The sequence below is a fragment of the Pleurodeles waltl genome, chromosome 6 (assembly GCF_031143425.1).
Source record: "Pleurodeles waltl isolate 20211129_DDA chromosome 6, aPleWal1.hap1.20221129, whole genome shotgun sequence".
NCBI lineage: Eukaryota > Metazoa > Chordata > Amphibia > Caudata > Salamandridae > Pleurodeles > Pleurodeles waltl.
In genome coordinates, this window is record NC_090445.1 from 350,511,750 (window position 1) to 350,535,488 (window position 23,739).

Here is a 23,739-nt window from a genome sequence, read left to right on the forward strand (position 1 = left end):
GGGCTTTGCTGTGGACATATTGTCAGACCATGGTCTGGTAGACCACTGGCGTCTCTCACACCCTGCTGACCGAGAATACACCTTCATATTGCCAGTCCATAGCACCCCATCCAGGTTAAACTATTTTTTACCACACACTGAATGATTGCCGTGGTCCGAGAGACCCAGGTCCAGGAAGCTGCTCTTTTGGACCACTCCCTTGTGCAACTTATCCAGGACCTGGGTCTTGCCATTCCAAGCCATGAACTATGGCACCTGAACTCCTCACGGTACCGCACACCACAGGGCAAGGACCAGTTTCGCTCCCACATCTCTACCTACCTGGACAACAATAAAGGGTCGGTCTCCTCCCCTGGGGTCCTGTGGGCGGCTGCAAAAGCGACTGTACGAGGCCAGCTCATGAGGGATGCTGCCCTCGCCAATGCCCAAAGACGCTCCCGACAAAAGGACCTTGAGATCACGATAGCGACATACACCCATGATCATACTGTGACCCCTTCTCCTCCCATACGTCGCCGTCTTGAGCGGGCCAAAATGGAACTCAGTGCCCTGTACACTTCCCAGGCAAAATATTCCCTTCAGCGGATGAAAGGGAGATACTACGAGCAAGGGGAAAAGGCAGGCCACCTCCTGGCAGCCCAACTACACCAGCAAGAAGCAGCACTAGTCGTTTCAGCCATTCAGGCTACGGATGGCATGATCCTCACTAACCCACAGATTATAGCCTTAAAATTCAGGAACTTTTATGGCACCTTTTGCACCCCTGAGACAGAGGTGGATCACACCTGCCTTGCCACGTTTTTCACATACAGTTGCATACCTAGCCTTTCCGCTGATGGCAGAAGTCTGCTAGACCAAGAAATAAGCAAAGAGGAGATAGCTCAGGTGATCTCCAAACTCCCTTACCAAAAGGACCCTGGTGAGGCAGAATTTTACAAATAATCGGGCAAAGAAATGGTGAATTCCCTATACAAGGCCTTTCGAGTAGCGTAACGCACAGGTTCCCTCAGCCCCATATATAACAGGGCGTCCATAGCGATCCTGCCAAAGTCAGGAAAAGACCCTTTACTCTGTGGCAGCTACAGGCCCATCTCCTTCCTCAATGGGAATATTAGGATTCTGGCAGGACTCCTGGCAGCTCCCCTCAGGAAGGTGATCTCATCCCTCATTCATCATACTCAGGTTTGATTTTTAACTGGACGCTCTTCCAGAATTTTTTTAATTTTTTTATTTATAAGAGTTTTCTATAGCGCTAGCAAGACCGAGAGGGTAACAGAGCGCTTTACAGCAGAACAGGAAGTAAACATAAGAATAAACATGATAAACATAAGAATAAACATAAGAGACACAACAAGTCAAGAGTCATTTTGTACAATGGGGGTACAAGTGGGTTCTCACGAATAGAAGGGTGGCAGTTCAGGGAAGGGGGGGTGGAGAGGGAGAGACCCTTATTAATGAGAGGGGTGGTTTAGGAGGAATTCTTTCAGTAGTTTCTTAAAGGTCAGGTGGGAGGTGTTAGATCTGATGTGGATGGGTAAGGAGTTCCTTATTAGCGTTTGACTTAATATGGTCCTGCAAGGTCAGGTTGGAGTCCAGAGAGATTCCCAGGGATTTGACCGTGGTAGATGGGGAGAGAGTACATTTTAGGGCGTCAATAGATTTTAGCCATTCTTGCAGTTGAGGAAGCTGGTTAGATTTCGAGAGGAGGAGTAATTCCGTCTTGTCATGATTGAGTTTGAGGTGGTTATGTGAGAGCCAGCAAAGGGCTTCTTTAAGGGCATTGTTCAGGTGGTGGATGTCATCTAAGTAAGATAGTTCAATATAGAGTTGCGTGTCATCAGCATAGAGGTGGAAGGGGATATTAGCTCGGGTGAGGATAGTGGTAAGAGGGTCCATGTAGATGTTGAAGAGGGTTGGAGAGAGGACAGAACCCTGGGGGACCCCTCTGGTAATGGGGGAGGTGGGCGAGGTCGAGTTTAGAAGCTTTACTAGTTGTGTACGGTTTTGTAGGAAGGAGGAAAACCAGCGGAGGACAGTGCCTTCAATGCCTACTCTCTTTTGGAGGGAGTCGAGAAGCAGTTTATGGTCGACATTGTCAAAGGCTGCTGTAAGATCAAGGAGAATGAGTAGGCAGGGTCTGTCAGAGTCAAGAGAGATGAGGAGGTCATCTACAATGTTGAGGATGGCGGATTCAGTGCTGCAGCCTTTCCTGAAACCAGATTGAAGAGGGTTGAGGAGGCTGTTGGAGTCAATATGTTGGGTTAATTGTTGGAGAGCACATTTTTCGAGAATTTTGGCCAGGAAGGGAAGGTTGGAGACAGGTCTGTAGTTGTGGAGGTTGTTCGGGTCTGCTCCTGGTTTCTTCAAAATTGGCGTGATTTGGCCTAGTTTTAGGCAGTCAGGGAACACGCCAGTCTGAAGGGAGCTATTGATGATCATTGTCCAAGTAGGGGAGAGGGACTGGTGGAGTTTTTTTGCCAAGGAGGAAGGGAGGGGGTCAGCTAGGTGGGAGGAGGTTTTGGAGGAGGACATGAGTTTGGAGATGTTCGATACCAGGAGGGGTTGGAAAGAACTCCAGTTGGCAGGGGCCAGCCAATGCGTCCGGGTGAGGAGAGTGATCTCGGTTAGGGGGGAAGAGTTGTCGGAGGGGTATAGAGTGGGGGGAAGATTGACAGTGGATGGGAGGAGGGGCACAATGTTGGGGGGAGAGTCCCTTGCTAAAGAACGTTCAATCTTAGTGATTTTCTCGTTGAAGAAGTTGGCAAAGTTAACGCAGGTGGCCTCAGTGGTGGGTAAGGGGTTGGGTGTAGGTTTGGTCGTTTGTTGTTTAATGATGTTAAAGAGCTCTTTCGGGCGGTTTTTGGCTCTGTCAAGGGTATTCTGGAAGAAGGATCTTTTTTCATTATATATGTGTTTTTTGTACCTTCTCCGTGCACTTCTGAGCTGATCTAAGTGGGTGGAGGAGGGGTCAGATCTCCAAAGTCTTTCCATGGCTCTGAGTTGTCTTCTCTCAGAGTTGAGGTCATTGTTGAACCAAGCTCTAGATGGGATATTTCGCAGTTTTTTCAGTTTTAGAGGGGCAAGCTGATCCAATATGGTAGTTATAGTTGAGTTGTAGTGGGTGGTTAAGTCTGTCGTGGAGAGGATGGTCGAGGGGGGGGGGGAGAAGAGAGGTGATTTTTTCTTCAAAGGTAGATAAGGGGATTTGGCTGACATTTCTTTTCCAACTAAAGGATTTTTGGGGATGGGGAGTGGGTTGGGGGATAAAGTTGAGATGGAAAAGGATGATGTGATGATCTGACCAGTCGACAGGAAGGATGTCAACGACCTTGAGGGAATCTTTATGTGCTATGATCGCATCTAGTATAGCACCTTTGCTGTGGGTTTGGCCCTTGCAGTGTTGAGAAAGGTTGTTGCTGTGAAGGAGGTCATGTAGGGATTGAATGAGTGCATTGTTCTCATCATTCCAGCGAAGGTTGAGATCGCCCAAGATAATAAAGTTGGGGTCAGAGAGGGAGCAGTGAGTTATTAGGTCAGCTAGGTGATCCGCAAAAGGTTAGGTATTACCCGGGGGGTGGTAGAGAAGGTGGAAGGACACCTTAGAGTTGGCGTTGGTCTTCAAGGAGGCGTTCAAGTGTTCACAGGAATTGAAAATGAGAGCTTCTTTGAAATCAATTTCTATGGTATTTTTGTGAATGATGGCAATATCTCCCCCCGTCAGTTCTTACTCTCTTTGTTGTAGATAGAGTAGCCGGGAGGGACAAGGGTGTCCAAGATTGCTTGAGAGAGTTCGGTTAGCCAGGTCTCTGTGATGAAGGCAATGACAATGTTATGGCTGAGGATAGCGTCAGCAAGATCCGTAGCGTGTTTGACTGCTGATCTACAGTTTATGAGCATGCAGTTGGTGCGAGGATGGATCTTAGGCTCGAGATTAGGAGGGAGAGGGGGGATAATGACAAGTTGGGCAGGGTGTCTGGGAGAGGGAGGTTGTATACGCTGTCTCCTGAGACCGGTGATGACTGGAATGTTGGATGGGGGGGCGGTGTGGGGAGGGGGGGTTATAGGAGAGAGCGAGAATAGTGGCTTCCTTATGGGATAAAGGAGGGCTGGTTCTTCTAGGTCTCGGGGTATTACGAGGAAGGGGTATAGAGGGCCAGTGGATGTTCTGGGAAGAGTTGTTGGCCGACAGAAGCGCGAGTGACTGGGTCGGCACAGGGGGAAACAGTGAGTCAAGGCTTCTCGCTAGTTTGTTAATGCCTTGAATGATGAGTTTTAGTTGGGATTCAAGGTTGGAGAGCCGTGAATTAATATTAGTCGAGGGAGAGAAATTAGGGGTGAAGGAGTGGGAGGAAAAATTCTTCTTAGGAAGGGGCTGGGGGGATTGATTGCGATGGGATATAGGATCATTGGGCAGAAGGTTAAGGGAGGCTGTCGAGGAGTGGGAGGGGTTAGAGTCGGAGTAAGGGTAAGGTGAGAAAGGGGGGGCAGGCTTGGTAAGAAAGTTACTACAGGTCAACAAGTTGGGTCTAGAGGAGATCCGGGGGAGAGGGGGGGAATGAGGGGCGATGGAGGGGGGGAGTCGAAGGGGGGTTCAGGGAGAGGAGAGGTGATGTGGGGGAGGATCAGGGGAGTAGAGGAGGAGGAGACAGGGAGGGCGTAGTGACTGGGGGTATTGAGGTTGCGGGAGTAAGAGGCATGATTAAGGTGAGAGGGGAAAGTGGGGATGGATGGGACAGACAGGATGGGGTTGACGGCACTGGGAGCCGGGGGGGGCAGGGGGTTGTGGTAAGGGGAATAATGGGGGTGGGGAGGGGTGTCAATGGGCTGGGGGTGGATTGGGGGGTAGGGAGTGTGGACTTAAGGGCAGGGAATAAGGATTCAAAGGCACGGAGGTTGGAGTCATTAGCTTGAATCATGATGGTTCCATTTCTGAAGATGGAGATGATGAGATTTCCCTGGAAAGCCGGGGAGCTGGAGATAGAGAGTTTGCAACCGTAAGGGATATTAGTAGTCTTGAAGGGGTGGAGGTGAGTAGTGAGGAGGGTGTTCCATTTAGCAGGGCGTCTAGTGAAGACGATGAGATCAGTCTTTTTCTGGCCTTTATGAGCAGTAAAATAGGTGTCCACGAGAAGAAGCTCCGGATATTGCCTGGAAAGTTTGCGTTTGAAGTTTTTCAGCACAGAGGGGGAGAGGTGATTAGGGGGAGAAATGGAGAAGGAGTTGGGCCCGTGGGGTTTGAGGAAGGGGGAAATGGAAGAGGAGGTGTATCCTGTGGGGGGCGACATCAGGAGGACGAGGACAACAGGAGGACTACCCCAGGTTAGGGGTCTTCAGCGTCGGCAAAGATGGTTGACGGGCAGCTCCTCATGGGTGAAAACCGGAGATGGGGGCACATCCAAGGCTGGGCCAGAGAAGGGGCTCTAGTAGACCAACCCAGGTTGGGGGCCTTTAGGGACAGTGTAGTCAGGCGGCTCCTCGCGGGTCAGAGTCGGGGGAGGAGATTCCTTAACCGTTGGAGCCAGAGATGAGACTCTCTGGGTTCCCTAGTACACACCCTTTGGTCCACCAAAGACATGCGAGATGAAGCCCTAGCCCTCTCCCTTGACGCGGAAAAAGTGTTCAACTGGATCTAGAGGTGGTACCTTTTTGAGACCCTGTGATGCTTTGGTTTGGGAGATGACTTTATAAACAAAGTCCACTGGCTTTACGACTCACTCATGGCACAGGTAAACTGGGGGATTCTTATTGGACCCATTTCCTATAAAGCATGGGACCTGACAAGGCTGCCCATTATCACCATTGTTGTTCCTTTTGTCTGTAGAACCACTGGCAGCTTCCATTTGGCAGTGGAACTCATAGTTCACCGTGCATGCAGCGGCCTGGGCCTACCCTCAGTGGAACATTATGCACTAGCCCTTCACCTCTCCCAGCTTGCCTATTTGATCCTTGGGATATCAGGATACCAAACCCTACCAATGTGGGTATTGACAGAATGCACGCTATTAAGGAGTCCCCAAGGACTCAATCTACTATACGGCACCAGGGACATCATGATACGTTCTGCCAACTCAATGATAAAGCCATGATGAAATCTTGTCACTGAGTTCACCGCCTCTTTGTGGTGGACCCCCGTATTCACGACCACACACCAATCTGGGGTAATGGCTGTTTGCTAAATGGGGGTGAGGCAGTTGACTGGGATGGTTGGCGATCGGTGGGCATTTTACATCTTGACCAGCTTTTAGATAACGGGGGTCTTAAGTCCTTTGCAGCCCTCCATGACGAGTTTGGCCTTCCGAAACAACAATCGTGGCGGTATCTACACCTCCAGCATTGCCTTAACTGTCACATGGGTTCTCGCCCGTGGACCCTTCAGTCCTCTCCCGTGCTTTCCTACCTCAAGACCTGGGGTACCATCCGGGGAGTTATGTTGGGCATCTACAACCTTGTGAATTGCATTTATTCTCCCTGCCCCTTTTAGACACCCTCCTTACAAGATGGCAGGTGGACTATGAAATGGAGGATTCTGCCACTTACTAGAGGCACCCGACCATGGTGCGCGAGAGGCCCAGATGAAATTTTGCCTTTTTAAAACCGTACATGAATGGTATTGGATGCCCATGAAACTGAGAGCTGCAGGATTCCTGCCTCATGCAAACTGTTGGCATTGTCCCCATCCCCATTGAGACTTACTGTGAAACTGGCACTTGTTGCAGTTACCCCCCCCACTTTATGCCTGGTATTGATGCTGACTTGACTGAGGGTGTGCTGGGATCCTGGTAACCAGGCCCCAGCAACAGTGTTCTTTTCCTAAACAATGTACCATTGTTTCGACAATTGGCACACCTCTGGCGCACAGATAAGTCCCTTGTAAAAAGGACCAGTGGTACCAAGGGCCCTGTGACCAAGGAGGGTCCCTAAGTACTGCGGCGTGTGTTGTGCCACCCTAAGGGACCCCTCACCTAATGCATGCACCCTGCCATTGCAGATTGTGTGTGTTGGTGGGGAGAAAAAGGCAAAGTCAACATGGCATCCCCCTCAGGGTGCAATGCCCACAAAACACTGCCTGTGGCATAGATAAGTCACCCCTCTAGTAGGCCTTGCAGCCCTAAGGCAGGGTGCACTATACCACAGGTGAGGGCATAGCTGCAGGAACAATATGCCCCTACAGTGTCTAAGTCCATTCTTAGATATTGTAAGTGAAGTGTGGCCATATTAAGAATATGGTCTGGGAGACTGTCATTACGAACTTCACAGTTCCATAATGGCTTCAGTGAATACTGGGAAGTTTGGTATCAAACTTCTCAGCACAATAAACCCCCACTGATACAAGTGTTGGATTTGATAAAAAATGCACACAGAGAGCATCTTAGAGATGCCCCCTGTATTTTACCCATTTTAAAAGTGTAGGACTGACTGGTCTGTGCCAGCCTGGCACTAGCAGACGTGTTTCTGACCCCATGGGGTGAGGGCTTTTGTGCACTCTGAGGCCAGAAACAAAGCCTGCTCTGGGTGGAGGTTCTTCAAACCTCCCTCCCTGCAGGAACTTTAACACCTGGCGGTGAGCCTCGAATGATCAGGCCTCATGTTACAATACCCCAGGGCACTCCAGCTAGTGGAGATGCCCATCCCCCAGACAGAACCCCACTTCTGGAGGCAAGTTTGGCGAGAAAATTAGGAAAAACAAAGAGGAGTTACCACTTCAGCTGAGACCACCCCTAAGGTGCCCAGAGCTGAAGTGAGCCCCTCCCTGCAGAATCCTGCGTCTTAGTTAAGTGGACACGGACCAATAGGAATAGGAATGTGCCCCCTCCCCAAATGAAGTGGACACAAGGAGGTTGTAGCCACCCTCAGGGACAGTAGCCATTGGCTACTGCCCTCTGACCCCTGTAACGCCCCTAAATATTGTATTTAAGGGCTTCCCTGAACCCAAGTCACCAGATTCCTGGCGACCTAACAAGAAGAAGGACTTCTAAGCTGAAACCCCCAGCAGAGAAGAAGGAAGATGAAAACTGATTTGGCCCCAGCCCTATCGGCCTGTCTCCTGCTTCAAAGAACCTTCAAAAGAACAGCGACACATCCAGTGTGATCATTGACCTCTGCCAAGTTCCAGAGGACAGCCTTGCACCGGAAACAACCAAGAACTCCCATGGACAGTGACCCTGTCTAAGAAGAAACCAATAACTAAGGACTCCCACCTCACTCCAAATGCGTGGGTCCTAACCACTCTGCACCTGACGCCCACGGCCTGGGTCCGGGTGGCCCAACCAGCTAGATAGGATACCCAAGCAATTCTGAGCAAGTGCCCACCCTGGGTTGACCTCTCCACCCCTCCACGATGACGTCTGCAGAGGGAATCCGGAGGACCCTCCTGACCATAAATCTTCAGATGAAAATTTCCGATGCCTCAAGACACACTGCTACCCCAGCTCCCAGGCCTTGGAGAACCCGACCTCTGGTGCAGCAACATTCAGCAGGTGTCTCTCCTCTCTGCCCACCCGGTGGTGTGCCCAAGACACTCCCCTGGCCCTCATATGCAGCCTCTGAGTGACCCACAGGGTCCCCTCTTAGACCAGCATTGGAAACCCAATGTCCTGTTTGCACCCTGCATCTGGCTGCCCCTGTGCCGCTGAGGGTGTGTGCTTGGTGCCTACTTGTGGCCCCTCCAGTGCTCCTTCAATCTCCCTCGGTCCGCCATCTGAGCCGTGGGTACCTACCTGCAGGCAGATCTGATTCCGAGTACCCCCTATTTCCATAGGAGCCCACGTTAAATGTGTTCATCTTTGACCTCTGCACACGGTCGGCCCTGCGTTGCTGGTGTGGGTGTTTGGGGTTATCTTGAACCGCAACTGGTTTACTTCCTAAAACCCGGAGACTGAAACTGTAAGTATTGTACCGACCTGCAAAACAATCTAACATTTCTTCCCACAAGCAACTGTTTCTGAAAACTGCACAGTGTCCATTTTTAAAACAGATTATTGCCAGTAATTCAAAAGCTGTATAACTTACCGACTTTAAACAAAGTACTGTTGACATATGTGTGGAATACGAATCTATTGAAGTACTTACTTGCAACTTGAATCTTGTGGTTCTAAAAATAAATTAAGATATTATATTTTTGCTATATGGAAACCATTAGTCTGGAGTTAAGTCATTGAGTGTGTGCTTTTTCTATTGTCTGTGTGTGTACAACAAATGCTTTGCAATACCCTCTGATAAGCCTAACTGCTCGACCACACTACCACAAAAGAGAGCATTAGTATTATCTACTTTAGCCTCTGTTAAGCCTCTGAGGATCCCCTGGACTCTGTGCACACTATGGCCCTCATTCTGACCTTGGCGGGCGGCGGAGGCCGCCCGCCAAAGTCCCGCTGTCAGGTTACCGTTCCGCGGTCGAAAGACCGCGGCGGTAATTCTGACTTTCCCGCTGGGCTGGCGGGCGGTCGCCTTCAGACCGCCAGCCAGCCCAGCGGGAAAGAGGCTTCCACGATGAAGCCGGCTCGGAATCGAGCCGGCGGAGTGGAAGCTGTGCGACGGGTGCAGTTGCACCCGTCGCGTATTTCACTGTCTGCGCAGCAGACAGTGAAATACATGTAGGGGCCCTCTTACGGGGGCCCCGCGACCCCCCCTACCGCCATCCGGATCTCGGCGGTCCGACCGCCGGGATCTGGATGGCGGTAGGGGGGGTCGGAATCCCCGCGGCGGTGCAGCAAGCTGCGCCGCCGCGGAGGATTCAATGGGGCCGCGGTACACTGGCGGGACCCCGCCAGTGGTGCCGGTCCGACCGCGGCTTTACCGCCGCGGTCGGAATCCCCATTGGAGCACCGCCGGCCTGTCGGCGGTGCTCCCGCGGTCCTCCGCCCTGGCGGTCAAAGACCGCCAGGGTCAGAATGACCACCTATATCTCATTTGATATAGTATTTACAGAGCCTTGACTCCACATCCTATGCAATTGCCCATCCATCCAACCCTAATGTCTGTCCCTGCATCCTTGCAGGCAGGTCGCTTCCTCCTCATCACTGCTCCGGTAAGTGCTGCCATTGTTTTGGGCTTGTCTGGGCTTGTTTGGGCTTGTTTGGGCTTCTTGGCTTCTCCTCTCCCGGAAGACCCCGCCCCCTTCCCTCCTCCTCGGAGCTCTTCCCGCTCCTGACTCCTGCTGCCCCCACCCCGCACTCCCATTGGAGGTTTACCTCTCTCCTCCCAGCTGCCACTCCCTCCCCTCTTATGCCGGCCGCAGCGCAAGGTTAGAAGCAACCTCTGACCCTACATCCTTGCAGGCAGGTCGCTTCCTCCTCACCACTGCTACGGTAAGTGCTGCCATTGTTTTGGGCTTGTTTGGGCATGTCTGGGCTTGTCTGAGCTTGTTTGGGCTTGTTTGGGCTTCTTGGCTTCTCCTCTCCCAGAAGACCCCGCCCCCTCCCTCCTCCTCGGAGCTCTTCCCTCTCCTGGCTCCTGCTGCCCCCGCCCCCGCACTCCCATTGGAGGTTTCCTTCCCTCCTCCAAGCTGCCACTCCCTCCCACCTCCCCTCTTATGCCAGCCGCAGCGCGAGGTTAGAAGCGATCTCTGACCCTGCATCCTTGCAGGCAGGTCGCTTCCTCCTCACCACTGCTCCGGTAAGTGCTGCCAATGTTTTGGGCTTGTCTGGGCTTGTTTGGGCTTGTTTGGGCTTCTTGGGTTCTCCTCTCCCGGAAGGACCCGCCCCCCTCCCTCCTCCTCGGAGCTCTTCCCGCTCCTGACTCCTGCTGCCCCCGCCCCCGCACTCCCATTGGAGGTTTCCCTCCCTCCTCCCAGCTGCCACTCCCTCCCACCTCCCCTCTTATGCCAGCTGCAGCGCGAGGTTAGAAGCGACCTATGACCCTGCATTCTTAGAGGCAGGTTGCTTCCTCCTCACCACTGCTCCGGTAAGTGCTGCCATTGTTTTGGGCCTGTTTGGGCTTGTCTGGGCTTGTCTGGGCTTGTTTGGGCTTCTTGGCTTCTCCTCTCCCGGAAGGCCCCACACCCCTCCCTCCTCCTCGGAGCTCTTCCCGCTCCTAACTCCTGCTGCCCCCGCACTCCCATTGGAGGTTTCCCTCCCTCCTCCCAGCTGCCACTCCCTCCCACCTCCCCTCTTATGCCGGCCCGCACCAAGACCACACCCAGTGCCAGACCCCCTGGCCAACACGCCTCCTGCGCCACCAAACACCTTTACACTGCCAACGAACTCCACGCCCTTAATCCAGGACGCTCCTCCATCTGCTTCCAGTCCACACTGACGCGCACCAAAGGACCCTTCTGCAAAGCCTGCAATTTCACCTGCAACCTAACCTCCAAACTCCAAATCAAAACAGACAACCGCCTAAGATGCATTCTACTTAACACCCGCTCCGTCCACAAACATGCAATTGAACTTTGGGACCTCCTGACCACATACTCGCCCGACGTCGCATTCCTCACCGAAACCTGGATAAATTCGGCCTCAGAACCAGACGTAGCCATAGCCATACCAGAAAACAACAAGATCACCAGAAGAGACCGAATAAACAGACCAGGATGAGGAATCGCCATAGTCCACAAAAACACCAACTCCCATGACACTGTCAACTCCGCCGAGCACCTCCACTTCAAAATCCACATCAACGGCAACAACATACTCAGAGGAACACTGGTCTACAGACCCCTGGACCCAGACCGCAGTTCTTTGACGACATCGCTGACGCCATCAACTCCCAAGCCCTCGCCTCAACAGACTACATCCTCCTTGGTGACCTAAACTTCCACCTAGAAAATAACAACGATATCAATACCAGCAACCCAATTGACAACCTCGCCAACTTCGGCCTCAAGCAACTTGTCACTACACCCACCCACTCCACAGGCCACACACTCGACCCCATCTTCTCAGCCAGCAACCACGTCTCTTTCAGCCACACCACCGAACTCAGTTGGACAGACCACTGCTGCATCCTCTTCCCCTACCAAAAAACAGTCACTCTCCACCACCGCACACAACCACCCCGGCGCAACTGGAGCTAATTATCAACGGATCAACTGATCTCCACTCTCGCCCGGGCCCCACCCCCTGGCACCCAAGACCCCAACATAGCCACTACCAACCTGCATCGCTGGATAGAAGATTGCGGTAACACCCTCTCACCGCTCAAATGGTGAAAATCCATTTCTTGATTGCTTACACTTTTTGTACTGTTTGATGAATATGTATGATTTATTTTTACGCTAATGTGGCATTTGAAGGGCAAAAACGCCGCACCATATTTACAAAGTGGCGCAGTGCTTACATTGCACCACTTTGTAACCCCTTACGCCACATTATGCCTGCATCAGGCATGATTTATGCAAAAGGGACGTTCCGGTGCTAGGGGGACTGTAAAAAATGTGCAAAGGAATCTATGAGACTCCTTTGCATCATATTTATCACCTTTTTTTATTGCCTGCTAAGCGCAGGTGTTAAAAAGAGGCTCCCATTGTATTCAATGGTCCTCTTGGTGCTTTGCAGGAGTAGCGTCAACATTTTTTACGCTAGTCCTGTAAAACGCCGGACTAATGTAAAAAATTATGACTCTAGTCCCCCTGACTACCGCCATGATGCGTCGTATTTTAAATACAGCACACACATGGTGGCATTAGGGGGGCTCTAAGGGGCTCAAGAAAAGTGCACCCATTGCAGCGCCACTTTTCAGAAATCTGGGCCTTGGTATGTTCACATTACTCCTGGTCTTGTTGGGAGAGCTCATTCCTCAATACGTTTGGCACTGTATGATCAATCAACCAAAATTTGGCAGACATTTTGAGGGTTACGTTTTCTATTTGTATATAATGTTCATTTTCAGATAAGCTTGGTACTGTTTGAAAATGAATGTCTAGCATTACCACACCAGCTTCAATTGAGAGTTCTAATCTTCTTCAGAGAGACCTGAAAACCCAAACTACTTGTAAATTGTTGAAAATACTAGCATGCAACAGACGATCCAACACAACACATGATCACTGATAATGAAAACATAAAATTATTTTGCCAGGTGTAAACAGCTACAACTATGATCATGATTCAAGCAATTAAGGTGGTGACGTCTTTAACTGTGTTGCGGCAATGCTGTTCCAGATAATATCTACTAAAACACAGAGAGCAATATATAGGGACACCCGTTCCTTCATGTGGGGTGATATGAAAATTATTCTAAAACACTAGAAATTAATCATGAACGGAAGTGCAGAAGGTTCGGCACTACAGCACTACATATGTCACAACTGACATACATGCTCCCAATGCATCAAACAGACCATTACAGGTGACTTGTGCGGAACGTACAAAAATACCAACTCTTTTCAATGCTGTCCTCTTCAAAGACAGATAATCCGATTCTGCAAATTCTGATACGAACATTGCCAGTAATTCATAAAACATTGAGGATAGACACAAAGATCCATATACATGTCGCTAGCAGGCAAAACTCTGCCAGAGAGATACACAGGGAAGCACTACAATGGAAAACATGGAGAAGATCTGCAATCCTACCACTACGGAGTCATAATAAACTTAAAACGTTCCCTGAAGAATTTCAACTCTATGTGACCCATATATGGATATACCTACAATCAAGCCACTACCTCAGAAACAAACAGGGAACTACTAGACTTGCCAGTGCATTTACAGAGTAAAGTACTAGAAGAGGGTGTCAGGACTTTACAGTCTTTTAATAGCGTTGTCAAAAATATTTTGGGAAACTATCCATAACCATAGTTATGGCCTTCTTAGAAAGGAAGACACTGTTCTACCAATAGAGATGTTCAGAATCTGATAAATAGACTGTCAGCTTTGAATAAGTGGTCCATTGGAGATACATGTTTTCTCAGTCAGTATTTCAAAGGAGCAGTTGATACACAGGTTAATTTTCCTAAAATATCCCACTATCATGACATTATTCTTTACTAATGAACAATTTACACAAAGCCTCAGTCTTTGTGTGAATAAATTCTGCAAAGTCATTGGAAAGTGACATCATGGAACCGTTTTATTTTGAGCAGAGGTAGGATTAGATAATTTCTCCTGTGTTGTGCTCTAAATTGATAATGTGCTGCATGGACCACATGAACCATTTTTATATTCAGAATACAATTTGGGATAGTTGTATATTTCAATGGATTAGTCTTCGTGCATTTTGACTCTGACCATTTGTTTGGTATATTAGCTAATTATGGCATGTACTGGAGACTAAGAGGATGAGAAATGAATTTTAGAAGACTAAGGGCCTCATTACGAGTTTGGTGGCCATGTTGGCGGTCCTGAAAAGATCGCCAAGTTGGCAATCTTACAGACCGCCGTATTACGAGTTACACAGGCAGGACCACTGATTGCCAACCAAAAAAGGCAGAGTGGGAGTTGTGCGGAGGCCCGGAAATAGGTGATACGAACTCCAGCCTTGATAGCACAACCACTGACTGTATTACAAGCCCAAAGTCACAGTGGTGAGCACTCATGGCGCTCTGAACCACAACTGTTCGTGGGCACCAAAGTAACACATAACAGCACATTGGATGGATTTGAAAACAACACAGATGACACACATTGCCACACTGGACACACCTACAAAGGACACTATAAAACACATCCTTTCACAGATCACAATCCTTTGAATTTCCACAAGATCCAGCAAGACAAAACAACTTTTTTTGCACACTGCAAAGATACTTGGCACCTTTTTTTACAATCCCATACAACTCCCTGCACACAGTTTTGTCCAGTCACACACTTTTGCACTACCCCTCTTTAGTAAGTCACTGTCACTCTTCTATATTTTATTTTTGTTCCACCATGTCACAGTCCAAAAAACCCTGTTTCACAGTTTAAGGCCCAGATTATGACCCTGGCAGTCACCAGACCGTCAGTGTCACGGTCACCTTAGTGGTCGGACCGACCTCAAAGTGGCAGGCCTACCGCAACATTACGACTGTGGCGGAGACACCATGGTCGGACCACCGACACCGCCACATTGCTGCCAGCGGACAGCCTGGCGGTCTCATTGGTTGTAATCCTCCAAGGCAGCGCTGCTTGCAGTGCTGCTCTGGGGATTGAGTTCCCATGTTGCCAACCTTTGCATGGCGGTAGCCCCGCCATGCAAAGGCTGGCGGAAGAGGGTGCCGGGTGCCCCATAGGGGCTCCTGCAATGCATTTGGCATTGGCAGGGCAGGGGCCCAAATAGACAGCCCTGTTGCACTTTCCACTGCCTGGATTAAGTACAGCTGCACCTGCTGCACCGCCACATTGGCACCGGCCCTGATAGGAGGCAATGTCAATGTTAAGGCCCTGCGGTGAACTCTTTATAGGGCCGGCAATGTTCAGTCCCTACAGGCGGCCTGATAGCAGAACAAGTTTGGTCTCATAGTGAGGGCCTAATTGTTAAGAGTCATGGTGGATGAAATCATAAGAGTCGAGCCACAGTTTGGAGCCCAAGTCCAACACGCCTCTCAGTAGGAAAACTGAAATGTGGTACAGGATAGTTGACACCGTGAATAATGTAGGCACCACCCTGCCCACAAGGGAGAACAACAGGAAGAGGTGGAACAACCTCAGGGGAAAGGTCCGTGCCCTGGTCTCCAGGCACCAACTGCAGGCTAAGAAGACTGGCAGTGGCCTCCCACTCTCCCATTAAATCTCTACCCCTGGGGAGAGAAGCTTTGGCCATCCTGCATCCTGAATTCTTGACAGGAATACCTGGGGGAGTGAAGTCTTTTAAGTCACAAAACAAAAAATTTAACAAAATGCAAGGTTACGCATTCTCACTGCTCACCTTTGGCACCTTCACTGTCACTCCACTCACTAGCCCAGTGTCCACCAGTCCAAGGACACCTGTCTTGCATCTCACAATTGATGTGTACTCACCTGGGGGGATACCATTTGTGTATAGTGTGTGTATTACAGGGAGTTACATGAATTTGACATCCAACAGGCACTGTTCTACAACTCCAAACACAACACCAGTGTTTCCTTCTCCAAATACCCTTGTTTTAAACTCCCAATTTAAGTGTACCCACCTGGAAGGATACCATTTGTCAAGTGTGTGTAATATATGGACTGACATGACTACAACCCTCAGTAGGCACTGTTACTGTTACTCAAACCACCAGTAAAGTGTTACCTTCTCCAAATACTCTTGTTTGCTAACTCACAATTGTAGTGTACTCACCTGGGAGTATAAAATATGAAGAGTGTGTTGAGCACAGGGACTGACATGACTGCCAAGGTCAGGAGACACTGTTACTCCACTCAGCCAGCCCTGTGTCCTCTTCTCCAAATGCCGTTGTTTGTTAACTCACAATTGTAGTTTACTCACCTGGGAGGGTAACATATGAATAGTGTGAGTACTACAGGTACTGACATGACTGCTAAGACCAGTACCAGCACTGTTAATGTTTCTCCATCCAGCCAGCCCTCTGTCCTCTTCTCCAAATACCCTTGTTTGTTAACTCCCAATTGTAGTGTACTCACCTGGAAGGATAACATTTTTATAGTGTATGTACTAGAGACTGACATGGCTGCAACTCACAGCAGGTACTTTACCTCTAACTCCACACACCAGAACAGTGTTCTCTTCTCCAAAGACTCCTGTGTCTTAATCTTCTATTGATGTGTAGTTACCTAGGAGGAAACCATTAGTATAGTGTGTGTAGTACATGGAGTTACATGCCTTTAACTCACAGGAGACTCTCTTAGTTTCACTCCAACTACCAGTCCAGGGTACTCGTCTCCAAAAAACATGTTTTGGAACTCACACAGGAAGTGTACTCACCTGGGGATATGACATTACTTAAGTTTATGAAGTAGAGGTAGTGACAAATGAAAGTTACTCACCTGAGAGGATGCCAATTATCAACTGTTGTGAAGTAGTGAGAGTGATCTGACTGCAACTCCCACGTGGCACTGTTCAAGTGACTCCGAGCACCTGAACAGTGGACACTTCTCTAAAAACTCTTGCCTAATAACTTTCAATTGAATTGTACTTACCTGGGAGGAACCAAGATACAGATCATGCTCAACTCAGAGATGTGTCTTGCTACCTAGCTCCATCTTGACATGCTGACCCAAGATTAAAATACTAAGGACAGGAAGGACACTTAACCCTGAGCGCAAAGCAATGATCCCAAAGGCCTCAAAATTCATCACCAGAATGATATTGGCAGCATACACATTCACAAAGCACTGATCACATGATGACTCCTATCACATCTACAACAAAGTCCTGGGCCTGTCTGTATAAAAATCAGCTATGCCTCAAAATAATCAAAGCCAAATCCTGCCCAGCCACTGTTTTGCCTGCACTGGTGGCAAGATGTCATTCTCAGCACATCCTTCCAAATGCTAATGACCTGCACAATTCAGCAGCTGCTTAACTTAAATGGAATTGGCATGTTTTACAAATGTCAGGTCAGTACAACCAATAGCATGGGTACCTATCACTATAGGATAACCTGCAAATCCACGTACAAGGTCTTTGTGAAATGTCACTGTAAACGTTTGGCATTAGATGTCACAATATAACCAGTAACATTGTATGTTTCAAATCAACAGGTCGATATGCCACTGGGCACACACTGCCACTACCTCCATGGATGAAGCCCTCAGTGAAGACTGTGGCGGTCATTATGAACTTGGTGGTTTGGCCCGCCATGCTGCCGTTGGCGGGTGAAACAGTCAGCCTGCATGGCGGGCCAAACCTCCATATAATGAACCCGGTGAGGGCCGCCATTGGCAGCCCTCACTCACCCGCAGGCTTCCTCCGTCAGGCAGACTGGCTGTGGGCGGAAACATTATCCGACAGGGCAGCGGTGCTACCCCTCGGATAAGGTTTCCTCAGCCTCCAGCCTTTCCCTGGCGGGTTTTCCCACCATGGAAAGGCTGGCAGAAGGGGTGCACTGGGGCACCCCTGGGGGTCCCTGCACTGCCCATGCACTTGGCATGGGCAGTGCAGGGGGCCGGGTGCAGTGCCCCATCGCGCAGATCAGTGCCCGATTTTCAGGCAGTGATCTGCACGACGTGTGCAGCTGCACCTGCCACACAGAGGCAATGGCAGCGGCTCCATCTGGCACTGCCGGCAATGTCCCGGCCAGGCCTTCCTGTGGGCTTGCGGGCAGAAATAATGTTTCCGCCCGCCGGCCCACAGGAAGGTTCATTATACGGCAGGCGGGTATCTGGGGACGCTGGCAGTCAGTGTTTTGACCACCAGCACGAACACGGCGGTTTTTACCGCTGTGTTCATAATGGGGGCCTATGTTCTTGGACGTCTGGACATATAGGACAGTTCTGGCTGATCTGGACAACCTGGTCAGACCCAAACAGTAAGTTTCATTGTGGCCACATCACAACCTCCCACGCCAGATGCCGCAACATCATAGGTAGCCACCCCCCCAACCTGTGTCTCTAGAAGAGTGTCTACCATCTTGTGCTCCCCAGTCCAGGATCCTGTGTCGCAGCAGAACACCTTGACAGTGATGGTCCTGGAACCAGTGGGATGGAGCACACTGTGGCAAGGGCACGGGCCGTTGGGGTTAGGGTGTGTGGGAGGGATGCTGTGGGCTAGCGGGTTGAGGTCACTGGGGATGCTCCTGGCCAGTACACCATCAGCCACATCTTGGGGATCTATCAGGAGTCCCAAGGGTTATGGCCTAGTACTAGCAGAACTCCAGGAGATCGAGCAGCTGCATCCATAAGGCTATGCGTGAGCAGTGGGAGGCCCACAATACCAACATAGCCTCCCTAACAGGGCTGATCAGGGACATTAACAGTACCCTGATTAGGAACTGTCAACAACATTATGACCCTCATTACAACCCTAGCGGTCGGTGATAAAGCGGCGGTCATACTGCCTACAGGCCGGTAGTAACAAAAATGGAATTATGACCATGGCGGACACCACTCACATAGACAGACACTTTAACACACTGACCGCCATGGCGGTAGCAACAAGCACCGTGGCGGTAACCGCCAACAGCCAGGCGGAAGACAATGTACCACCCACTGTATTACAACAGGCCTATCACCCACCTTTTCCGGGGCGGTACCAACGACATCAAAAGCACGGCGGAAACACTGCACAGAAGGGAAACGACTCACCCCTGGAGACAGAAGGAAGAACCACACTGCCATGGAGCCCAAGTTCCAGGTGTTCCCCATGCTCGCCTATCTCCTTCTTCACTATGAATACCAATGCCGGCGAAGACGACCACAGTGAGTACTGCCGCCTAGCACACAAGGGAGGGGGATGAAAAAGAGAGTGACACACACATGCAACAAGCAACACCCCTACCCCCAACACCATACACATAAACTGATGCAACAATAAAACATATTTACCCTGTACCCCTCAGGAATAATGCAAGGACAAAAGGAAATCATTAAAGTGAGTGTAATAAGATAAAATGCTAGAAAATGGTGCTTCATAATCAAAACAGTATATACATATATACAAATGGAGGGACACAGCCCAGTCCACAATGTCTGTAGGCCACAGTGCCACATCACATAGGCCAAGGCCCCACTTGACTCCTGCAACAAAATGGAGAGAACACCGCAGGGGCATCAGGTCGAAAATACACAGGCACCTCAGCGGGACGGGGAATGGGGGGGCACCTCAGCCGGAAGATGGTACAACACTACTGGTCCTGGAGGGGGCCACATGCCTATCACTCTGTCCTGGGGAGTGCAAAGCCACAGTCTCTCTAGTGGGTGGTCTGCCCACTCTTTGGTCCTGGGTAGTGCAAAGCCACAGTCTCTTTAGTGGGTGGTCTGCCGACTGCTTGGTCCTGGGGAGTGCAAAGCCACAGTCTCTCTAGTGGGTGGTCTACCCATCAATCTGTCCTAGGGAGTGCAAGGCCACAGTGTCTCTAGTGGGTGGTCTGCCCACTGGTTGGTCCTGGGGAGTGCAAAGCCACAGTCTCTCTAGTGGATGGCTTCTTCCATTGGTTCTGGAGGGGGCTTTGTGTCCAGTGTGCTTCATCCTGGCAAGGATGGGGTGAGTTGATGGCTTCTTCCATTGATTCTGGAGGGGGCCTTGTGCCCAGTGCGCTTCATCCTGGCAAGAAGGAGGTGAGTGGATGGCTTCTTCCACTGGTACTGTAGGGGGCCTTGTGCCCAGTGTGGTTCATCCTGGCAAGGAGGGGGTGAATGGATGTCTTCTTCCACTGGTTCTGGAGGGGGCCTTGTGCCCAGTGTGCTTCATCTTGGCAAGGAGGGGGAGAGTTGATAGCTTCTTCCACTGGTTCTGGAGGGGGCCTTGTGCCCAGTGTGGTTTATCCTCGCAAGGAAGGGGTGAGTGGATGGCTTCTGCCACTGGTTCTGGAGGGGGCCTTGTGCCCAGTGTGCTTCATCCTGGTTAGGAGGGGGTGAGTGGATGGCTTCTTCCACTGGTTCTGGAGGGGGCCTTGCACCCAGTGTGCTTCTTCCTGGCAAGGAGCGGGTGAGTGAATGCTTCTTCCACTGGTTCTCGAGGGGATTTGTGCCCTGTGATGCAGCACTTGGGGGGTGCAAGGTCAAAGTCTCTCACCTAGGTGTCACACCTACAGGATTTGCAGGGTCCAGGACGCACTACAGTCCATGGAGGCCGGTCTACACACTGCCCGCCAACTGCTCAGTGGTGGCAGTGGCGGGGCTGGTGTCGGGGCTGGCAGTGGTGAAGGGAGGCCCCAGCCCGTCGCCTGCAGCCTCAGATGGCTGCCCACTGGGGCTGCTGTTGCCGGTGGCAGTGCTGGTGGCGGTGCTGGCAGTGGTGGGGGGACGCTCCTTCCCGTTCCCTGCAGCCTCGGATGGCTGTCCAATGGGGCTGGTGGCGGTGCTGGCAGTGGTGGGGGGAGGCTCCTGCCCGTCCCCTGCAGCCTCAGATGGCTGCCCAAGGGGGCTGCAGCTGTCGGTGGGGGTGCTGGTGCCGGTGCTGGTAGCGGTGCTGGCAGTGGTGGGGAGAGGCTCCTGCCCATCCCTTGCAGCCTTGGATTGCTGTCCACTGGGGCTGCTGCTGCCAGTGGCGGTGCTGGTAACGGTACTGGTGGTGGAGCTGGCAGTGGAGGGGGGAGGCTCCTGCCCATCCCCTGCAGCCTTGGATGGCTCCCCACTGGGGCTGCTGCAGCTGGCACTCCTTCAGGCAGTGATGCTGGTGGTGGTGCTGGCAGTGGTGGGGGGCGACTCCTGCCCATCCCCTGCAGACTCGGATGGCTGCCCACTGGGGCTGCTGCTGCTGGCACTGCTGCAGGCAGTGATGCTGGTGGTGGTGCTGGTGGCGGTGCAGGTGCTGTTGTTGGGAATACCAGTGGTGGGGGGAGGCTCCAGCTCGGACGGCTGAACTGCCATGGTTGGTGTTGGGGGCTCAGAATCAGTCTCAGCACCAGGCCTCCTGTCCTTCCTGCCTGCAGGGGCAGTCCCCTGCCCTTCCCAGCTGGTGGTGCCTCCTTGCCCTTCACCTTGGCAGCTGGTGGTGCCTCCTTCCCCTTCACCTTGGCAGCTGGTGATGCCTCCTTCCCCTTCACCTTGGCAGCCAGAAGGTGCCTCCTTGCCCTTCAGCTTGGTAGCTGGTGGTGCCTCCTTGCCCTTCAACTTGGCAACCGGTGGTGCCTCCTTGCCCTTCACCTTGGCAGCTGGTGGTGCCTCCTTGTCCTTCCCCTTGGCAGCTGGTGCAGGCACACTGTCAGTGCTGATGGCTGGTTCGCGGGAGCCTCTCCCTCCTGCAGCAGCTGCCAACACTACTGTGGCCTTGGACTGGGTGGCTGAGGTGCTCGGCTGGGTTCTGATCACCCTGGCACGACATGAAGGGTCGGGGGGAGGGATAGGGAAGTGGTCAACCGTGGAGAGGAAAAGCTTCTTAGGGACACTTGGGTGGGAAGAGGGTAAAGGTCTGGGAGTGGAGGAAGAGGCATTGGTTGTAGGAGGTGTCAGTCTGCTGTGTTTGGGTGCAGGTACATGGGCTGGATGCTGTTGTGAGGTGGATGGCTGTTGGGTGTCTGAGTGCCTGCGTTTGGGCACTTTGGGAAGAGGGGGCACAGGCACAGTGGGAGAGGACACAGGGGATGTGTGCATGGATGTGGGGGTGGTGACTGCCAGTGAGGGGTGTGTAGTGATAGGCGTGATGGCGGTAGTTGATGAGGATGTAGTGCATGCAGGTGTGAGTGGAGACCCTCTGGGAGGGTGGTGGAGGATGAGAAAGAGGGGGACACAGTAGAGGCAGTGGATGTTGGTGTGTCTGCACCTGGATGGTGTTTGTGTGAGTGCCTGTGGGATGTGCGGTGCTTGTGTTTGCCTGAGCCACTCCTGTGTGTTGTCTTGGGTTCTTGTTGGTCTGAATGTGTGCTTGGGATAGGTTGGGGTTCAGGGGAATGGAACTGGGTAGAGGAAGTGGGGGGGGGGGCTAGAGACAGGGACAATGGCTGCCATCAGGGAGGAGGCCAGAGCCTGGATTGATCTCTGTTGGGCCGCCATGCCAGAGTGAATGCCCTCCAGGAATGCATTTGTTTGTTGCAAATGGGCTGCCAGACCCTGGATGGCATTCACAATGGTTGACTGCCCAACTGAGATGGATTGCAGGAGGTCAATAGCCGTCTCACTCAGGGCAGCAGGGCTAACTGGGGCAGGGCCTGAGGTGCCTGGGGCGAAGGAGATGCCCACCCTCCTGGGTGAGCGGGCACCGGAAACACGCTGAGGGGCGGCTGGGAGGGCGGTGCTGGTACGGGGGTGGCGGCTGTACCTGTAGTTGGGATGGGCACAGAGGTGGCCACCACCACCACGGAGCTTCCATTGGAGGGGGTATCACTGTCCGAACTGTCCCCTCCTGTCTCCGCCGTGATGCTCCCCTCACCCTCCATCCCACTGGTGCCCTCACCGTCGGTGGATTCAGCCCCCTGGGCCATGTGGGATGCAGCTCCTTCCATCGCCAGTGCTCTGCTCCTCCGCCAGATGATGCTAATGCACAGAAGGACAGGGTGACAAAACAAAAAGGTTGGGAGACAAAGGTTACACTTGGTCAATGGCTGCACAAACACCACCTTTGGCGTACACTGCACCGTTACACAGGGAACAGGCCTACACACAATGCAATGTACTACCAGTCGCAATGCTAGTCACCAGCCCAAGGAGAGGAATACCTAACGCCAATAACAGCATACCTGACTCCCACAGACCCCTGTCCAGTAGTGGATGCCTACTAGCTTTGTAGGAGGCAGTGTTCATCAGCCCCTGCCCAACATGGGACCTACCCTGCAATGTCCGCCCTGGCATAGGGGCACCCTGAGGCCCACATCCCCCACACGGAGACCACCCCTCCACGCGCAAGTTGTAGATTTGAAAACTGTACTCACCCCCTTGCGGCTGCTCTGTTGCCCTCAAGCCCCCATCCAGCTCTGGATAGGTCACCGCCAGTATACTAAACACCAGGGGGGTCAGGGTTCGACGGGCACCCCTTCCTCATTGGGAGGCCATCCTCAGCTGGGCTTCTGCCGTCTTCCGTGCCCAGCATCTCAGGTCCTCCCACCGCTTGCGACACTGGGTGCTCCGCCTGCCTTAGAACTCCAGGGTACGCACGTCCTTGGCGATGGCACACCTTATACCCTTTTTCTGATGGGCGTTGACCTGCAGACAAATAAACATAGAAAAAGGTATCAGCCATACTGTCTGGCCTGTTACACTCATGGCCCACTATATCCCTCACATCCCCTTACGCACAGACATTGCCCACCATACATGCAGCACGCTGCCCAGGACCCTTCCA